The sequence below is a fragment of the Microcaecilia unicolor genome, chromosome 12 (genome assembly GCF_901765095.1).
Source record: "Microcaecilia unicolor chromosome 12, aMicUni1.1, whole genome shotgun sequence".
Lineage (NCBI taxonomy): Eukaryota > Metazoa > Chordata > Amphibia > Gymnophiona > Siphonopidae > Microcaecilia > Microcaecilia unicolor.
Window position 1 is genome coordinate 26385259 of NC_044042.1, and position 21937 is coordinate 26407195.

The window sequence follows — 21937 nt, forward strand, 5'->3', positions numbered from 1 at the left end:
TTGATGCTGTTGAATACTTTTTCAAAATCTACAAGATTTATAACCACTAAGGAACCTTTTCTGATGCTTCTGCACTGAAAAGCAATCACCAGTCCATGCTGAATAACCATGGCGACAATACACAACCTCGCTTAACTCCGTTACTATTTTAAACCAATTTGTGTAACCACTTTTTCACTCTGACTCAGCATTCACTGTTGTACAGGTTTTTGATAACTCTAATATTTGTACAGCTGCCAAAGAAAGGAGATTAAGGGGCTCATTTTCGAAGCACTTAGACTTAGAAAGTTCCATAGTAACCTATGGAACTTTGTACATCTAAGTGCTTTGAAAATATGCCTCTTAGTGGACTGCAATAACTGGAGAAGAGTTGTTTCGTACCCAAAAAATGGCTTATAGTCTAATGATTTTTAGTCAGCTTAAGGCTCAAATGGACAACTTACTGTGAGAAGGACAAGCAGGGTTCGGGCCCAACAGATCCTGCATAGATCAAATGTTCACATTCCCCCAAATTCTATATGTGGTGCCTTAAGTATTGTGCACTAATGTGGCCCGCACGGCCAAATTGCGCGCACAACTTAATTGATTTAACAAGATAATTGGCGCTTGACAACCAATTAGTGGCACTAATTGGCTTTAATGAGAATTAGCATGCACAACTTCCTAGGCAAATTCTATAATGCGGTGCGTGTAAATTCTAATGCGTGCAGTCAAAAAGTGGGTGTGGTCATAGGCATGGAATGGGCGGGGTGTGGGCATTTCCAAAAAACTATGCACACTATTATTGAATGCACCCAATCTGCCCCAGCTTTTAGGAAGACTGAATGGGTGCATCTAAATTTTAGTCCCAAGAATGGCGAGTGAGCCTATTCTACAAACTACTCATAACTTTAGGCATAGTTTATAGAATCGCGCTAATCACGTGGATTTTCAGTGCGCTCTATATAGAATTCCCACCTAATGATGTATGCTTTGAGCAAGTCTGGCTCTTATCTAAGTACTTGCGCAGGGGCATAGCCAGACACCCAATTTTGGGTGGGCCTGGGCCCAAGATGGGTGGGCAGAAGAATTCCGCCCTGTCCCACAAGTAATTTAGTCTCTCCCTCTCTCACCTGCATGCCATATAGTCTCTCAAACATCCCCCTCTACTACTTAGCATTTCTATAGCGCTGCCAGGGTTATGCAGCGCTGTACAAGTTTCACATGGGGAAGGACAGTCCCTGCTCAGGAGAGCTTACAATCTAAGGTTACAAATCCCCCTCCCCCACATACCTTTTAAATAGCAGATTTTCACTGGCAGCAACTAATACACACTGCTCATGTTAGCTCCACAGCCTTCCCTCTGATGCAACTTCCTGTTTCCTCATAGGCGGGAATACATCAGAGGGAAGGCAGCGGGGCCGGTGCAAACAGTATGTATCAGTCACTGCTCGCTGCAGGTGTGCAGGAGGGACAGTTGTTGGGGGATTTCGGCTGGTGGGGCTTGGGGATCCCTGCTAGCCACATCATAGGTGTACTGTTACTGGGTGGGTCCAAGCCCAAAGTGGGTGGGCCTGGGCCCACCCTTGGCTAAGCCACTGACTTGCTGTGTAATGCACTGGATACAGGACACGATAGAGCCAGTTCAATGAGGACTTAAGTAACTGGCAGCAGTCACGCGTTACTCAACTGTAAAAGACAGTCGCATTTAGATATTTAATCCTGTGAATCGTGGAAACATAAGACGTCTAACAATATTTTGTGCAAACATTAACTAATGGTGTGTCACATTTACTGATTACAGTGGAGTTTTTTGTTTTTTTTTGCGAAATGATGGTGCGCCGTGCCTGTGCCTTATAGTCGGTGAAATTCTGGCTGGCTGGGTGGCGATACTGAAGCCTTTTTTCTCCACTTAAAATCAGAGCCGGTCTTAGACAGAGGCGACCAAGTCGGCCGCATAGGGCCCCGCTCTGACCTCCGCTCGCCTCGGATGACCGTCCGAATCATTCATGATGATCCCGCGGCTCGGCCACTCCACTACTGGGGAGGGGAGGTTTCATGATAGCATTGTGCTTATTATTTCAATCAGTTTTTTTGTACAAGTTTAGCTTCATTTGTCTTTATTTGAAATTTCATTAAAAAAAAATTCTAAAAATGGAATAATCTTATCAATGGGGTGGAGCTAGGGAGGGGCTAGGATGGGGCCCCACCAAATTGGTCTGCATAGGGCCCCGCACTTGCTAAGACCGGCCCTGCTTAAAATGATTATAAGATAGTAAAAGCAAACTGCTATTGCAGGGTTAGAGCGTGTCCTGTATCCAGTGCATTACACAGCAAGTGTGAAGCTGTGGGATTTAGATTGTAAGCTCTTTGAGCAGGGACTGTCTTTCTTCTATGTTTGTGCAGCGCTGCGTATGCCTTGTAGCACTATTGAAGTGATAAGTAGTAGTAGTAGTCTCTTGTAACCAGAGCTAATATTGTGATGTCATAATGCCTCAGTCCACCAATAAGAGCCAACCTCATCAGTGATGTCACAATGGCTTGATTGTCCTATACTTGGCTCACTTTTATTACATAGCTCTTTGAGCAGGGACTGTCTTTCTTCTATGTTTGTGCAGCGCTGCGTACGCCTTGTAGCGCTATAGAAATGCTAAATAGTAGTAGTAGTAGTCTCTTGTAACCAGAGCTAATATTGTGATGTCATAATGCCTCAGTCCACCAATAAGAGCCAACCTCATCAGTGATGTCACAATGGCTTGATTGTCCTATACTTGGCTCACTTTTATTACATAGCTCTTTGAGCAGGGACTGTCTTTCTTCTATGTTTGTGCAGCGCTGCGTATGCCTTGTAGCGCTATTGAAGTGATAAGTAGTAGTAGTAGTAGTAGTCTCTTGTAACCAGAGCTAATATTGTGATGTCATAATACCTCAGTCCACCAATAAGAGCCAACCTCATCAGTGATGTCACAATGGCTTGATTGTCCTATACTTGGCTCACTTTTATTACATAGCTCTTTGAGCAGGGACTGTCTTTCTTCTATGTTTGTGCAGCGCTGCGTATGCCTTGTAGCGCTATAGAAATGCTAAATAGTAGTAGTAGTAGTAGTAGTCTCTTGTAACCAGAGCTAATATTGTGATGTCATAATGCCTCAGGCCACCAATAAGAGCCAAGCTCATCAGTGATGTCACAATGGCTTGATTGTCCTATACTTGGCTCACTTTTATTACATAGCTCTTTGAGCAGGGACTGTCTTTCTTCTATGTTTGTGCAGCGCTGCGTATGCCTTGTAGCGCTATAGAAATGCTAAATAGTAGTAGTAGTAGTCTCTTGTAACCAGAGCTAATATTGTGATGTCATAATGCCTCAGTCCACCAATAAGAGCCAACCTCATCAGTGATGTCACAATGGCTTGATTGTCCTATACTTGGCTCACTTTTATTACATAGCTCTTTGAGCAGGGACTGTCTTTCTTCTATGTTTGTGCAGCGCTGCGTATGCCTTGTAGCGCTATAGAAATGCTAAATAGTAGTAGTAGTAGTCTCTTGTAACCAGAGCTAATATTGTGATGTCATAATGCCTCAGTCCACCAATAAGAGCCAACCTCATCAGTGATGTCACAATGGCTTGATTGTCCTATACTTGGCTCACTTTTATTACATAGCTCTTTGAGCAGGGACTGTCTTTCTTCTATGTTTGTGCAGCGCTGCGTATGCCTTGTAGCGCTATTGAAGTGATAAGTAGTAGTAGTAGTAGTCTCTTGTAACCAGAGCTAATATTGTGATGTCATAATGCCTCAGGCCACCAATAAGGGCCAACCTCATCAGTGATGTCACAATGGCTTGATTGTCCTATACTTGGCTCACTTTTATTACATAGCTCTTTGAGCAGGGACTGTCTTTCTTCTATGTTTGTGCAGCGCTGCGTACGCCTTGTAGCGCTATAGAAATGCTAAATAGTAGTAGTAGTAGTAGTATCTTGTAACCAGAGCTAATATTGTGATGTCATAATGCCTCAGTCCACCAATAAGAGCCAACCTCATCAGTGATGTCACAATGGCTTGATTGTCCTATACTTGGCTCACTTTTATTACATAGCTCTTTGAGCAGGGACTGTCTTTCTTCTATGTTTGTGCAGCGCTGCGTATGCCTTGTAGCGCTATAGAAATGCTAAATAGTAGTAGTAGTAGTAGTCAAAAGCTGCACATCTGATAATTACAAGCAAGTAATAAACTGTTGCTTGGAAACACTTTTTGGGGAGGGATAGATCAGGAAATTACAGTTTTGTTTCCATCCCCACTGCTAATTAATCTCGCTTTTTAATTGTTGAATGTAATTACATTTGTACTGAGAGAAGATTATCAAAGAGAAACTCACTCTTCCTCAGAGAAAATGAGCTTAGTTCCCAGGCTGGGACTTTTTACAGAGAAGCTTCCATGGAATGACATCTGTTTCTGATGTCTCTCTCTTGCTTTGAGTACTCCATAACTGCCAACTGCTGTTTAATCCAAGTTTCCAAATGTATTTTGATCTTACTGTACTGTAGATTGAGGGAGTCATCTAAGCGTAAAATAATAGAGGGTGCATAGAATAGTGAAATATAGAGAAAAATGTAGGCAGATAAAGACCATATGGTCTATCCAGTCTGCCCCTACATAAGAACTTAGTGTTGCCATACTGGGACAGACCAACGGTCTATCAAGCACAGTATCCTCTTTCCAACAGTGGTCAATCCAGGTTACAAAAACCTGGCAAGGTCCTAAAACCAGGGGCGTAGCCAGACACCCAATTTTGGGTGGGCCTGGGCCCAAGATGGGTGGGCATAAGAGCTCTGCCTTGTCCCAAAAGTGATTTGGTCTCTCCCTCTCTCGCCTGCGTGCCATATGATCTCTCAAACATTTTCCCCCTCACATACCTTTTAAATAGATTTTCACCAGCAGTGAGCAGTAACTAATACACCTGCTCATGTTGGCCCCACAGCCTTCCCTCTGATGCAAATTCCTGTTTCCGCATAGGTGCGAGCAGTATGAATCAGTCACTACTCACTGCAGGCAAAGATCTGCTATTTACAAAGTATGCAGGAGGGACAGTTGTTGGGAGTTTTCAGATGGTGGGGCTACTGGGTGTGCCTGAGCCCAAAGTGGATGGGCCTGGGCCCACCCGGGCCCACCCTTGGCTACGCCACTGCCCAAAACTATAAAATAGATTTTATGCTGCTTATCCTAGAAATAAGCAGAGGCTTTTCCTCAAGTCCATCTTAATAATGGCTTATGGACTTCTCTTTTAGGAAGTTTTTAAAACCCTGCTAAACTAACTGCTTTTACCACATTCTCTGGCAACAAATTCCAGAGTTTATTTATTTGTTGCATTTGTATCCCACATTTTCCCACCTATTAGCAGGCTCAATGTGGCTTACATTATGCCGTAGTGGCGATCGCCATTTCCGGAATGAGAAATACAAAGTGGTATTACATGAGAGTTCATAAGTGGCAGAGTAGATTACGCAGTCAAGTATTTAAAGGTTCATTTCTGGAATAAGAAATCAAGTGGTATTGCGTTAAAGTTTTAATTAGTGACAGAGTAAGTGAAGCAGTCAAGTATTGAGAGTTCGGTCTTGTACATTCCTGGTATAGGTTTCATTGTCTGGCATTTAGGATGGATCATTGTGGTATGCCTTATTGAACAGGTTGGTTTTTAGTGATTTTTCGGAAGTTTGTTAGGTCGTGCATTGTTTTTATGCCATTTGGAGGCACCGTCGCACACTGAGCAGAAGGTTTCAACGTAATGCATCATCAACGATGACACCTAGATTCCTTTCCTGGTCAATGACTCCTAAAGTGGAACCTTGCATCACATAACTATCGTTTGGGTTCCTCTTTCCCATATGCATCACTTTGCACTTGCTCACATTAAACGTCATCTGCCATTTGGATGCCCAGTCTCCCAGTTTCGTAAGGTCCTCTTGCAAATTTTCAAAATCTTCTTGTAATTTAACAACTTTGAATAACTTTGTGTCATCAGCAAATTTAATTACCTCACTAGTTATTCCCATCTCTAGATCATTTATAAATATGTTTAAAAGCCACGGTCCCAGCCCAGACCCCTGTGGAGCTCCATTATCTACCCTTTCTTCATTGAAAATACCAGCTACCATAATAGAACGTTACTTCCTATGACTCTCTCGAATTTCCTCAGGAGTCTTTCATGAGGTACTTTGTCAAACACCTTTTGAAAATCCAGATACGCAATATCAATTGGCTCACCTTTATCTAATGTTTGTTCAGCCCTTCAAAGAAATGTAGTAGATTAATGAGGCAAGATTTCCCTTCACTAAATCCATGTTGACTTTCTCATTAATCCTTGCTTATGTATATGCTGTTTAATTTTGTTGTTTATAATAGTCCCTATCACTTCCTTAGAGATCCTATGTACTTTTCCCAAGCTCTCTTGAATTCAGATACTATTTTTGTCTCCACCATTCCCCCCTCCCCCCCAGAGGCTGTTCCACAAATTCACCATCGTTTCTGTGAAGAAGCATTTCTTCAGGTTACTTCTGAGTCTATCCCCTTTCATCTTCATCCTGTGCCCACTGGTTCCAAAGCTTCCTTTCAATTGAAAGAGAAAAGCAACAGCCGGAGGAGGAGGGAGAAAGGGAGGGATGTGATATATTGACCTACAATATACGATAGGAAAGAATAGAGGTGACTTTACTGTTTAGTCAAGATCGGGAGGCGGGGCTGGTGGTTGGGAGGCAGGGATAGTGCTGGACTGACTTGTACGGTCTGTGCCAGGGCTGGTGGTTGGGAGGCGAGGATAGTGCTGGGCAGACTTATACGGTCTGTGCCAGAGCCGGTGGTTGGGAGGCGGGGATAGTGCTGGGCAGACTTATATACGGTCTGTGCCCTGAAGAGCACAGGTACAAATCAAAGTAGGGTATACACAAAAAGCAGCAAATATGAGTTATCTTGTTGGGCAGACTGGATGGACTGTGCAGGTCTTTTTCTGCCGTCATCTACTATGTTACTATGTAAATCACTCTGCCATGCATATTAGGTTCCTGTTACGTGGTAATAAGTCACAAACTTTGAGCCGCGTTCTTATGAAAGAAGTTTGTAGGCTTGCAAACCTCTCTACTTTTTTTATAAGAATAGTCATACTGGGTCAGACCAGTGGTCCATCTAGCCCAGTATCCTGCTTTCAACAGTGGCCAATCCAAGTCACAAGTACCTGGCATAAACCCAAATAGTAGCAAGATTCTATGTTACCGATCCCAGAGTAAGCAGTGGCTTCCCCATGTCTATCTCAATACCAGACTATGGACTTTTCCTCCAGGAATTTGTCCAAAGCCAGATCTAACCAATGCCTGGTGGACTGGGCTTCATGCCACAGCATACAGAGAGACAAGAATGTGATGAGACATGCGTGCCAATGCATAAAAACACGAGATGGTAAAATTAAGATCAACAGTGGAGAATGAATGATCTCTGGCGAGTGGTGTGAAATACACCTCCCACTTTGAACAGCTGAATAATTGAGATGGTCTTACTCATGCGGCATTTTAGGGTTACCAACCAGCTTAATCTTTTATGACAGGCTGATCCTGTCCGAGTTATATCTCACTGCCTGCAGGGCCCTGTAGCTGTAGGAGATTGTAAGCTCTATTGAGCAGGGACTGTCTCTCTATGTCAGGTGTTCAGCGCTGCATGCGTCTGGTAGCACTATACAAATGTTAATAATAATAATAGGAGCCTTCTAAATATCCCTGAAAAAAACCCCAGGACAAGTACCTGCAGTAGGCTAAAACCAGGACAGGCTTCCTGAAAATCTGGAGTCAGTTAACAATCCTAGCAGGCACCTGGACATGACCTCTTACTGCCTTTCCCTCCTCCCTCCCACACACACACACCTTAGCCCCAAACTTTGTAATAGTCTGAACAGCTACCAAAAATAGTGTAGTTGTTGCATCAATGACCACCTATCCTCATGGCCTTGCTTAAAGGCAGTGGTGTGCTGGAGCGGGCTCGCGAGAGCCGTTTGTTAAGTTTTTGAGAATTTTGGGAGCCGGTTGTTAAAGTAGGCCTCCCCATGGCTATTCTAACAACTGACTCTCAAAATTCTCTTTTACTTTGCTAGCAGTGATGTTGGCCCCACCAGCCAAGTAAATAGACTGCTGCTGCTCCCTGCTCCTTGTTTCTGACTCTGAGCATCAGGCTGGGACTTTTCATGCAAGCGCAAGAAGGTTCCATCATGCTGCTCAGAGCCAGAAACAAGCAGCAGAGAATGGTGGCAGTCCATTTATTGGCTGGTGGGGCTCGGCAAAGGTATGCCTAGCGTGCCTGCACAAGGGAGGGGAGAGAGAGGCATGTATTCCCCCCCCCCCCCCAAATTTCAGGGCCGGTTATGCCCGGAGAGAGAGAGCCCGTTGTTAAAATTTTACCAGCACACCCCTGCTTAAAGGTAACTGGCCACCACCAAGCTGCCAGCTTTGACCAATTGATTTCTGAAGAGTAAGAGCCTGTCAGTTTCAATCCATGGTCTACCAAATACTACTACTTATCACTTCTATAGCGCTACAAGGCATACGCAGCGCGGTACACCATACACAAAGACAGTCCCTGCTCAAAGAGCTTACAATCTAAGTAAGACAGGTAAACAGAACAATTAAGAGGTAAGGGGAATAAAGAGGTGGGGTACAGGGCAAGTAAGTAGTGGTTAGGAGTCAAAAGCAGTGTCAAAGAGGTGGGCTTTTAGCCTGGACTTGAAAACGGCCAAAGACGGGGCTAGACGTATAGGCTCTGGAAGTCGATTCCAGGCGTGAGGTGCAGCGAGATAAAAGGAACGGAGTCTGGAATTAGCAGTAGAGGAGAAGGGGACAGACAGGAGAGATTTATCTACAGAGCAGAGTACACGAGGGGGGGGGGACGCAGGGAGAGAGAAGAGTGGAGAGGTACTGGGGAGCAGCAGAATAAATGCACTTATAGGTCAGCAAGAAAGGTTGAATTGAATGCGGAAATGGATAGGGAGCCAGTGAAGTGACTTGAGGAGAGGGCTAATGTGAGCATTAGCGACTTTGGCGGAAAATGAGTTGCGCAGAGTTTTGGACTGATTGAAGAGGAGAGAGATGGCTAAGAGGGAGGCTGGTGAGAAGCAGGTTGCAATAATCTAGGTGAGAGGTGACAAGAGTGTGGATAAGGGTTCTGGTAGAGTGCTCAGAGATGAAGGGACGGATTTTGCTGATGTTAAAGAGAAAGAAACGACAGGTTTTGGCAATCTGCTGAATGTATGCAGAGAAGGAGAGAGAGGAGTCAAAGATGACCCCAAGGTTACGAGCTGATGAGACAGGGAGAATGAGAGAAAGGGGCGAGAGGAGAGGTGGGTTTAGGGGGAAAGATGAGAAGCTCGGTTTTGGCCATGTTAAGTTTCAGATGACGGGACATCCAGGCAGCGATATCAGATAGGCAGGCTGATACTCTGGTCTGGATGCTGGTTGAGATATCAGTGTAGAAAGGTAGATCTGGGAGTTGTCAGCATAGAGATGGTATTGAAAGCCATGGGATGATATCAGAGAACCAAGGGAAGAAGTGTAGATGGAGAACAGGAGAGGACTGAGAACAGAACCTTGAGGTACACCGATTGGTAATGGGATAGAAGTGGAAGAGGATCCACCAGAATGTACACTAAAGGTGCGAAGCGAGAGGTAGGAAGAGAACCAGGAAAGAACAGAGCCCTGGAATCCAAGTGAAGACAGCTTATCAAGGAGTAGGTTTGTTTTTTTTTTACATTTATACCCCGCACTTTCCCACTCATGGCAGGCTCAATGCAGCTTACATGGGGCAATGGAGGGTTAAGTGACTTGCCCAGAGTCACAAGGAGCTGCCTGTGCCTGAAGTGGGAATTGAACTCAGTTCCTCAGAACCAAAGTCCACCACCCTAACCACTACGCCACTCCTCCACTGTTGTGATCAACAGTGTCAAAAGTGGTGGATAAATTGAGAAGGATGAGGATAGAATAGAGACCTTTGGATTTGGCCAGAAACAGGTCATTGGAAACTTTTGTAAGCGCAGTTTCAGTTGAATGAAGAGGGCGAAAGCCAGATTGGAGTGGGTCAAGAATAGCATGAGATGAAAGAAAGTCAAGACAGTGGCGGTGAACGGCACGTTCAAGTATCTTGGAGAGGAAGGGGAGGAGGGAGATGGGCCGATAGTTGGAAGGCTTCTTAAGGAGTGGTGTGACCACAGCATGTTTGAAGGCATCAGGAACGGTCACAGTGGAAAGTGAAAGATTGAGAATATGACAGATAAAAGGAGTGAGAGTAGGAGAGATGGTAAGAAGGTGGGTAGGAATGGGATCAGAGGAGCGGGTAGTTCATTTAGAGGAAGAGAGAGTATGAGTAGTTTCTTCATCAGTGACTTCAGGAAAGGAGGAAAAGGACGGAGAGGTTGGGAAGATAGGGGAACAGACAAGGGGAGGGACAAGTGAAGGGAGGGGTAGGGGTGGCTTGGCTGAGAATTTGAGGTTTATCTTCTAAACCTTGTCGTGAAAGAACTCAGCAAGGGTCTGAGGAGATAGTGAGGGGGGAGATGGAGATGGAGGCACCTTGAGGAGATAGTTTAGTGGGGCGGAGAGAATTAGTCAGCTGGATGTAATAGTCCTGCTTGGCAAGCAAAGAACTGATTGAAAGGAGCTCTCAACCTAGTCCTCGAGCACACCCAGCCAGTCAGGTTTTCAAGATATCCACAATAATGAATCATAAGATAGATTTGCATACCGAGGAGGATTCATTGCAGTTATCTTGAAAACCTGACTGGCTGGGTCAGGGGCGTAGCCAGACAGCCAATTATGGGTGGGCCTCAGTCCAAAATGGATGGGCATGGAATTCAGCCCCACCTGGCCCCCCTCAACTGTGCTCTCCCCCTACCCTCAAACACAAAATATTAAATACCTGAGCTGGTAGGAATCCCCAAACTGCACCAGCTGAAGATTTCCTCCTCGGGCAGCCAGTGCTCTTCCAAACGCCAGCTATCAGCACTTGACTTGAGCTGACACTGCTGCCAGTAGCCCATACATGCTCAGTGCTTCCGCCTGGTGAAAACTGAGCATGTGCAGAGGGGCTGGTGTGTGGTGCCAGCTGCCGTTTGGAAGAGCATTGACTGCCTGACAAGGAGGAAATTCTGGTGGGGTTTGAAGACTCCCACTAGCCACGGCAAGAGAGCCACAATGTTGGATGGGCCTGAGTACAAATTGGGTGGGCCACAGCCCACCCAGGCCCACCTGTAGCTACGCCACTGGGTGTGCCCCAAGGACCGGTGGAGAAGCACTGGTCTACCATATTACTGTCTTGCTTCCTTTTTAGCTGCTCTTTTCGTTTTTGCCTTCACCACCTTTCCCCTTCTCTCTTCTTGAGGGAGTAAAAGGTGAGTTGTTTACAACATTGCCCCTCCCCCCCCCCCCCCCCCCAGCCTTTTACCTAACACTCTTCTCTATGCCTGTCCCACGCATGCTTTTTTTTTGTCATAGTTCTCCTTACCTTCCAGCTCTGGGTTGCCAACTGGATCCAGATTCACCCGACAGGGTTGATCCACTCCTGGGCTTACCCCAATGCATGCAGGGACTTGTAGCCTTGCTTTTATTTTATTTATTTATTTATTGCATTTGTATCCCACATTTTCCCACCTATTTGCAGGCTCAATGTGGCTTACATAGTCTTGTTATGACATTAACATTACAGGATATTAGATATCATTAGTGATGTATTAAGATTAAGCGAGGGTAAAGAAATGTGAGGGTGTAGAGGAGAGTAAGGTCTTAGGTAGGTGAGTATAGAAGGTAAATTGTCTTAACTGGTTGGGTTGGCAAAGTGTTCAGTGGATTATGGGTTTTCTTTGTAGGCCTTGTTGAAGAGAGATGTCTTCAGAGATTTACGAAAGTTGGTTATTTCATCAATTGTTTTCAAATCCTTAGGTAGTGCATTCCACAGTTGCGTGCTCATGTAGGAGAAGGTAGTGGCATGTAACAGCTTGTATTTTAGTCCTTTGCAGCTGGGGAAGTGCAGATTGAGGAATTTGCGGGCTGATCTTTTAGCATTTCTGGGAGGTAAGTCTACGAGATTTAGCATGTAGGTTGGGGCTTCTGCATGGATGATTTTGTATACAATCGTGCATATCTTGAATGTGATGCGTTATTTAAGTGGGAGCCAGTGTAGTTTCTCTCTTAGGGGTCTTGCACTTTCATATTTGTTTTTTTCCCGAATCCAATAGAGAAATCAGAATCACAAGTCCTTGCATGCAGTGGGGTAAACCCAGGACTGGATCAACCCTGTCGGGTGAACCTGAATCAGGCCCAGGGTTTATAGTGGTCCCTTTTGCTGGTCAGGAATGGATGACTTCTGCCTGTTCTAACATAGCAGCCAGTACAAATCTGCTTTTTCTCCCCACTGGAGGGCACCAGTGCTCAATACATTTAACTATTTGCAGGCTTGGGGGGTGGGGGGGGGGGGGGGAGTAATCACAGATTGCCAATATGGTAATACTGAGTTTAGCCAGAGGTGAAACACTTCTGGGCGATGGTAACAATCAAGCACCACTGAGTTCTGAGGCTCCTGGACTGTGACCTGGTGTTTTACTTTGTCCTTTAGATTGTAAACTCCTTTGAGCAGGGATTGTCCTTCTCTGTTAAATTGTACAGCGCTGCATAACCCTAGTAGCGCTTTAGAAATGTTTAGTAGTAGTTACTTCTCACTTTATATTCTGTAAGTGTCCACTAGTTCTGACATAGATTGTGGCAATCTCGCACATTTCGGGGTTTTTCCAGCCTTTATGTTTATTCAACAGTCTCCACTGCCTCGATTACTTTAAAAGGGAACTGCACACATCTCTAGAAGCTTTAGTGTAGATTTTGCTGCCGGAGTCAGAGGTACATTGTCTGCTCTACAAGTTGTAAGTTCCTCATTTTAATGGTTTTAAAAAATTTTTAATTTGGCTGAGTTACTTTTCATAACAAGAGAGACGCAGTGTCATGTGTAGTCTTCAAGGTGTGACTTGAGGTGTAATCCGATATATAAGAACAGCAGAGCTGGCAGATGATATGAAGTCACAGATATTTGATTGGTTCATTTTAGTCTGTTTTTTTTTTTTTTTAATTTACTTGAAATAATTATCAGTCATTTGGGTTGACCTACGTGCTGATCAACGATCTGCTGATGCTTTTCTGTGGATTCTCCAGCTGGGATCCTTGGCATTTTGCAAGTATGTTTGTGTAACTCCGTCCATGTGTGTTCTCATGCTGGTTTTTTATCTTTTCAATATTTGGTGTGCGTGAGGTGATATTTGGCAGATACATTGTTTACAGTGTACTAGTTTTAACATTGTTTCACTAACTGATAATCATCGTTCTATGTGCTTACATGCTCTTGTTACATATGTAAATAAGCATGTATTCACGCATGTGTACACGTGTGTATGCATTTCTTTAGATAGTTTTCAAATTCTTACATTTTTATAGGGTTCATTCCTCATTTTCAATTCCTTACATCACTGTTTTCGTGGGGATTACTTTTGTAACTTTTTTGAATTCTGGTTTCATTTGCTACAGTTCTTATTTTATTTTATGTGGGGGGGGGGGGGGGGGGGGGTTTAAGCATCACAAAGGTGTTCCTTTCTTCGTGTATTGCAAACCGTACTAGTGATTCCCATGCGACGATGCAGACGAAGCCCATTGAGAGTGGGCTTTGTCAGCATTGCTGCGCCGGGAATCGCTACCGTGGCTTTGTAAAAAGAGCCCTAAATGCACACAGGTAGCCTTTTCTATAAATGTTCGTTGTTATTTCTAGTCCTAATTCTATTTCTAGTCCAACCCGCCGTCACCTACTTTTGCTGGCGGGGGACCCCAGCCCAGGTCTTCTTCCGGCGCAAAGCTTCGTTCTGTTTCTCAGTCTGACGTCCTGCACATATGTGCAGGACATCAGACTCGGAAACAGAACGAAGCCTTGTGCCGGAAGAAGAGGACCTTGGCTGGCAAAGCTAGGCGATGACGGGTTGGCGGCGGGAGGGGTGGGTCGAGAGGGTCGTCAGCGGGGGGGGTTAAGGTTGGTGGTGGCGGCGGTGGCAGCGGGGGGGGGTCATCAGCACCGGGGGGGGCTAAAATGTGCCCCCTTACCTCGGGCTCTGGGCCCCCCTCCCGCCAAAGTCTGGCTACGCCCCTGGTGGCTACCACGCAGTAATGCCGACACACACACACACATCTAGGGTTCTAGAGGCTCATTAGCATTTTAGCTCATGCTAAACATTAGCACACGCTATCCATGTAGACGCCCATAATATTCCTATGGGCGTCTACACAGTTAGCACGCACTAATTTTTAGCACAGGCTAAAAATGCTAGCACACCTTAGTAAATAGGGCCCTTAGTATGCTGTATAGTGGAATATAATATTGTGATTTGGTTTCTCAACCTAAGAGATTGACTTGTCATTCCTTTTTACTTTCTACTATATGACATTGTAACTGTGGATTTTTGGCATTATAGAAACTTTGGACTCTTGGAGCAGGCCATTAGGCCGAAACATGTCCTGCGTCAGGTCCTCCACTGTTTTAATAAAAGATTGTTTTAATCAATTGATTACAAGCCACATTGTTTTTATTTTTATTGCTTTAGCTTTTTCTCCATTGTCCTGTTTTCCCTGGATGGTTCTGTGGAATTTCAGACTTGTTTTCCTTTGTTACTTCTCATTTCTGCATACACACTTTGATACGTTGGTTTGGTAAACCATGTTAGTCCACCTTTAAAGGTAAGATATAGAAACAGAACAAAAGAAGAGAAAAATCATACCTTTTTTTTTAATTAATTTAATACATTTTTTTTATTAGCTTTTGAAAGTGATACCTTCATCTTTGGGTGAGAAACAAACCAATATTTATTCTGCTATTTGTTATCTTGCTCATGTCTTACTTGAAGAAGGTATTGCCTTCAAAAGCTAATCAAAAATGTTATCGAGTCCAATAAAAAAAAGTATCATTTTATTTTCTTCTTTTGTTTTGGTTCATTTCTATTTCTTATCAATACACACTGCCATGGAGTTTAACTCATTCATCCCATCCTACATTTTACGATGGAATCTTACTCAGGCCTTCCATCTCTGACTCGTGTATTTTGCATTTCTTTTTCTCTTTGCACATGAACTGAAACTAAAATGTAGACCTTACTACTATAACTGCAGCTATACTGTGAAACAAGAGTCAAACATTTAAAATTTCTGCTGTGGCTCTGGGCACTGATGACACCAAACTAATAAGCAAACCTTAGATAAAGCTGGAACAGTGGTTCTCAATCCAGGATACCCACAATGAACACGCCTGAGATAAGTTTGCATGTACTGCTTCCACTGTATGCAAATTGATCTCATGCATATTCATTGTGGATATCCTGAAACCCCCTGCCTGGCTGAGTGTGTCCCGGGGACTGGGGTGAGAACTCCTGGTCTAGAATACTCACCATTGTATATGCTCTATTCATGCTCAGCTATTTATTTATTTATAAATGTTTAGATTCTGCCTATGCAATTAAAGACTGATCAAAGTGGATTACAATAAACATAAATAAATAAATAAAAACCCATACAAAAGCATTTAAAACAGATAATAGAAAACAATGTAAAACTACTACTACTTATCATTTCTATAGCGCTACTAGATGTCCACAGCGCTGTACACTGGACATAGAGACAGTCCCTGCTCGCCAGAGCTTACAATCTAATTAGGACAGACAAACAGGACAAACAAGAGATAAGGGAATATTAAAGTGAGGATGATAAAATACCAAAACATGAGAGTGCAAAACCATTACGAGAGAAACTACACTGGCTTCCACTAAAGGAATGCATCACTTTTAAAGTATGCACATTAGTCCACAAAATCATTCACGGTGAAGCCCCAGCCTACATGTCTGAGTTAATAGACCTACCACCCAGAAACGCCAAAAGATCATCCCGAACCTTCTTAAACCTCCACTTCCCCAACTGCAAAGGCGTGAAATACAAAACGCTACATGCATCAACCTTTTCTCACATGAGCACGCAATATTGGAATACACTGCCACGCAACTTAAGAACAATCAATGAGCAAGCTTCCTTCCGCAGATCATTGAAGACCCATCTTTTCGAAAAGATTTACGGAAAGAACCAAAACACATAAAGTCCACACCTACTATTCACGAATGCATCACACATTCACCTCGGAACTCTCATTCCCGTAATATCACATCATTCATACCTTCAATCACAGAAAGATATATATTATATGTCTTTATGCCTCCTTATCGCCCTCTAAGCTCCCATTGTTTCCTTCCAATGTTTCAATGTTTGTGCTCCATTGTTACACTCTCAACGACACTTCAATTGTTTCGCATAATTATGCAAAATGTAATCCATAACCAATCTGTAACAAATTGTATTTCCAACATTTAACTCATATTGTAAGCCACACTGAACCCGCAAAAAGGTGGGAAAATGTGGGATACAAATGCAATAAATAAATAAATACCTTAAAAACAAAAAAACAAAGAAGTAACAGAACTAAAACTGCAACATATTTATGTAACCTACAGTCTGAACAAAAAACCCAGGGCTATGTTTATCTAAAGTGTGCTACCTCATTAGTATGAGCTAATGCCATTAATGTGTGTCCTTAGTAACCAGTTTCCTGTGGTAAATTGCATGCACTCATGCAGGCCCCTGTGCTCTAAAGTGGTAGCGCATGTTAGTGAATTTCTTCAGCTGCTTTCAGAAAGACCAGACTGAAAGTATCTGTAAGAGATAATAGGTTCAACCTGAAAAGGAAATTGACTGAAACCACAAAGGTAACATTGTGTTAGGTTTCCATACTCTGCCCTTGCCTTTAATCGTTTTTTGTGCAAGTGTAATGGTGCTGGATAGTCCTGTTAAGAAAACAAAATTGGATATATATTATTGTTGTCAGCAGTTAAGAATTGATTGCGTTTTATGCTTATGAAATGATAATTGGAAAGCTACATCCTCCTTAGATTATCATTAGAAGCATCAGGCCATCCTAGCTGGCTGGCAAGTTTAACCAGGCGAAAAGATTTCAGGAGGAAGTCGAAAGACTATTAATAGTTAAATTTTCCCATCTGTTCCTTTGCTACAGTTAATTTTTTTATGTCTGCTGACAACCATAAGATATTTGGGTTATGCATCACTTTTTTTTTTGTTGTTGTATACTTTCCTGTGTGCATTCAAGTGGTTACATTATTATTACTCTATACTTTTCTTGAGTAGAGGAGTAGCCTAGTGGTTAGTGCAGTGGACTTTGATCCTGGGGAACTGGGCAAGTCACTTAACCCTCCATTGCTCCTGGTACAAAATAAATACCTGAATATAGGTAAACTGCTTTGAATGTAGTTGCAAAAACCTCAGAAAGGCGGTATATCAAGTCCCATTTCCCTTTTATATATTTAAAACCTAAGGGGTTGCTCTGTGCTGTCCCTCATACTGGCATACGGCAGCTCGGATGTTTTTCAGCCATAATGGAACAAAATGAAAATGTCCAGGACTAAAACTAAGATATTTTGGTCTGGACCTGTTTTAGTAATGACTAAGCCACAAAGAAGTGCCCTAAAAAGCCAGATGACCACTAAAGAACTGACCCCTCCTTACTCCTCCCATTGGTCACTAATCCCCTCCTACTCCCCAAAGATGTGAAAGAACAGTATATACCAGCCTCAGATGTCATAACATAGTAACATAGTAGATGACGGCAGAAAAAGACCTGCACGGTCCATCCAGTCTGCCCAACAAGATAAACTCATATGTGCTACTTTTTGTGTATACCCTACCTTGATTTGTACCTGTCCTCTTCAGGGCATAGACCATATAAGTCTGCCCAGCACTATCCCCGCCTCCCATCCACCAGTCCCGCCTCCCACCACCGGCTCTGGCACAGACCGTATAAGTCTGCCCAGCACTATCCCCGCCTCCCAGTCCTATTACAGCAACAAGCAGGTTCCTGGAGTAGCCTAGTGGCTGGTGCTGTGCACTGTGAAGAAGGGGAATTAGTCCAATAATCCACTCATATATAGGAGCCGACTCTGTGGGTGCTTGAGCACCCCCAATATTGATAAAATTCCTTGTATGTGTCCAGGGAGGGGTTATTTCCACTGGGGTTAGCACCCCCAATAATGTAAAAAAGGTGGCTCCTATGCACTCATACTTCTGGTGGAAAGGGTGAGCCTTCCAAAAATAAAATGTACACATTGAGGTCTATGAGTCCCCCCACATTCTTTATGATGGAGACCACTGACCATTTTAGTAGCTGCCTTTGTGGCCACCACAGTATCTTTGGCTCAGCCTCTGGTCTTCCATGGTGATTCTGCACCCACTGATCAATCTCATGGCAAGGACTGAATTTTTCTGCCCACATCACAGCCACAGAATAGTGGTAGAGTGGGGTCACTTCTTGTAGACTTGTTTTTCTTAGGGAACACAATAGGGAAAGCAGAACTACAAATCCCTGCATGCAATAGAGTAAACTGAGGACTGATTCAATCTGTTGGGCAAACCTGGAGCCAGTTGACAGATCTAGACTAGTGGTAATATAAGAAATCTAGACTCTAGTCTAGATCTGTCAACTGGCTCCAGGTTTGCCCAACAGATTGAATCAGTCCTCAGTTGACTTTATTGCATGCAGCACCATGGGCACTGACCTGTGAGGTACCCTATTCTGTTCGATATTTACCTCAAGCCGCTAGCCGAGCTGATTAGGTCAATGGACACTCAGTTCTACATCTACCCGGATGATGTGCAGCTACTCATACCCATTGAATCTGACATACCTACAGCCCTGAATAAACTGATTACTTGCCCAACATCAATTCAAGAATGGGCTAAAAACAAACTTTGCCTGAACCCAAGTAAAACCGAGCTTCTTTGGTTTCCTAACACAAGTGGACACATACCTGACATCAAAATCTCATTTGGGGAAAACAAGGAATACAGTTAGATTCAACACTTACTCTGATTCCCCAAACCCAAGCAACCTTGAGCTGCTTCTACTATTTGCGACAGCTACGCTGCCTCTCTCCTTACATCGAGAAGGTAAATCTTATCCCAGTTGTGCATGCCATAACAGTATCAAGACTGGATTACTGTAATGCATTCTACACTGGTCTGACTACAAAGGGTCTGAACCAGCTCCGATTGATTCAGAATGCTGCAGCAAGACTAATAGAAGGTTGCAAGTGATGTGACCACATCATACCATTTTTACAAAAACTTCACTGGCTACCAGTACAATACAGAGCTAAATTTAAAACTGTCTGATTTTCAAGACCCTTAAAGGAAATGGCCTCCAGTACTTGAAGACCAGGATCACCCTCTACACACCTCCAAGGACACTAAGGTCCTCCCAAGAAGTATCCCTAACCACACCCTCTCCAAAGGACATTACAGGATACCTGCAAGCAAACCTTCTCCAGAGTAGCCCCCACGCTGTGGAATGCACTCCCTGAAAGGCTCCACTTAACACAAGATTATCTCTACTTCAGGAAGCAGGTGAAAGCTAAACTGTTGGTCTCACACACTCACATACACAACTGGCGGCAAGGGCTACACATACTTTAGCAGGACATGTTTATTCACTGCTATCCTAGGTGAGCTAATATTTAATCACCTCTCTGACCTTATGTACAGCTTTCTTTAAATAAGTCCCCTTATTTCCTAACTCCTCTTACATATCTGTATATTCTATCTTTTGCTTATACCCTACGATGTCTATTAAAATGTTCTATTACATGTTGTGTTGACATTGTAAGTAGCATACTATGCCATACTTTGTATTATGTGAATATTTTTATTGCTGTAATCGTCTATTGTTTATGTTTGATTTATTCTACCTTAAGTGAATTCCTTCAAAAAGGCGGTAACTAAATCCTAATAAAGAAATAAATATAAATAAATAAAATAGTAAAATTCGGAACATGTCTTCACTATTGTCAAGGCCTGTTCAAGGGATTGGGGCACCCTGAGCCACTGTTTGCACTGGCAGCCCCCAATATTGATGACCCCCCCCCCCCAGCATGCCCACATTGCTTCCCTCCCCCCCCCCCCATACCCTGAGTCACCCCAGGGTCCTGGAGCAATGGGCACAGGAATGATCCCCATTCATTTCTGTCCAGGCAGCTGCCTTGGGACCACATTGAATTCAGCAATAAGAGGAAGGGGAGAAGAATGGGGTTGGTAGAGGGACAAAATGAGAGACTGATGGGAGATTACCACAGTATCAATGACAGGATGAGCCAGTCCTGTTTTTACTTCCATTATATTCAGTTGGGGTACAATCAGGGCAGGCTTCACAGGCAGCAGAATTAGGTGGGCCACTTGAGCCATGGTCCCAAGATAGCATCAGCAACTGAAAAGCTTGGAGGAGAGGACAGAGATTGACTTCTTTGGCTCCTCCAACCAAAAAGATGTTTCGCCGCCCTTGACTGGCTCAGTCTATTCCCGATGACCTGCCATCTAGATTAGCAGTTTAACAAGGGACATCAGCCCCCTCTACCATCCCAGTATGTATGTCCCTTTTCTACGCCCCTCTCTCCCTATGACCCAGCACCCTCCCAGTCCAGCATCCCCCCCCTTTTCATCCACCTGTTCAACACCCCTCTTCTCTGTTCCTCCTACCCACCAATAAAGCATCACCATCTCTCTTCCCCCCTCCCCCACTGGCCAGCACAGCATCACATCCTCTACCTCCCCAGCAGTCCAGGATTTCCCCTGAAAACTAAGCCTGCCCACTCCGTTCTTCTTTGGTTGCCGCCACCATTGCTGCCACTGTTCCTCCGACCTGTGGCACCAGTCAAATGACCTCCAATCATAAACACCGGAAAGCCTTGCAGCCCACGTGCTCCCTAAAGCCCTGTCCTCTCTGCAGTGGGCGGAACGCGTCAGACCTTTTGAGCACTGGGGCTGGAGGGAACCTCTCCAATGTTTATCATTACAGCTCATAGGCGCCTGGTAGAAGAGGCTTGGGGAGGCGAAGCCTCCCCAGCCGCAGGATCGGATCATCAGCTGTTTCGGACCGACGCCGACAGGCCATCAGCCCAGTTCCACCCGCCCGGGGCTCGCCGCTCGGGCTCTCACACCGGCGCGCTGCGTCGTCCCTCCTGTTTTCTTCCCAGCGCCGCGGTCCAGCGGACCTGCAGCTCCTGACCTGAGTCCTGCCTGACCACCACAGAAAGCTCACACTCGACTCATCCCTGCTTCACACCGGACACCGCCGCGCCGATCCACCTTAAACCATCAGGTCTGGCTTTACGTCGATCAGAAATTGGAATCGTGTGCTGTCACTGCTGTGCCTGTGCAATGCTTCTTTCTTCGCCTCAGGCAGCCAGTCAGCCTTCCCTACGAGCGCTTGCTCCCGTGACCCCGTCCCGTCATGATGCACTTCCTGTTCCGCATAGGTGGGAACGCACGGGAGGGGCCTCACTGAGTAGGGAAGGCTGGTTAAGAAGAGTGTCTGAGTGAGATGTTCCCTCCCACTTCCTTCCCAGACCCAGAAATTGGCACGCAGCGCACGTACGTTGGATTTCAGGAGAGGTAGGTGCTGACTGCCTGACTCTGAAGGTTTAAGACAAGTCAAAATAAAAAAATTAATATTTTGTTTCATGCAGATCTCTTTTGTTTAAACATAACTAAATGGGATATAAGCCCCTAATGCTTTTGGTTCCTATATTTTGTTTGTGATGACTTATACTGTGCCAAAATTGAAATTTGAAAACTGTTATCTCTATCTGGTCGTTAATAAAAGGAGCTCATTGTGAATTTCCACCCTAAAAGGATGTTTTGTGGCTGTACATGACATGAGAATTGTGATATGCAGTGGCGTAGGAAGGGGGGGGGCGGTGGGGCGGTCCGCCCCGGGTGCACGCCGCTGTGGGGTGTCAGCGCCTCGCTGGTTCC

General features: G+C 44.4%; 1 protein-coding gene across 1 annotated transcript in view; it reads left to right on the forward strand.

Moving 5' to 3' along the window:
- The first annotated feature begins 13199 nt into the window (after nucleotides 1–13199).
- Nucleotides 13200–21937, forward strand: part of LOC115481455 (alpha-1,3-mannosyl-glycoprotein 4-beta-N-acetylglucosaminyltransferase C-like) — a 38475-nt gene continuing 29737 nt past the window's right edge. The window contains exon 1 of the mRNA XM_030220587.1: nucleotides 13200–13221. The gene's annotated coding sequence lies outside the window, so the exon portion shown is untranslated. The remainder of the gene's footprint in view (nucleotides 13222–21937) is intronic.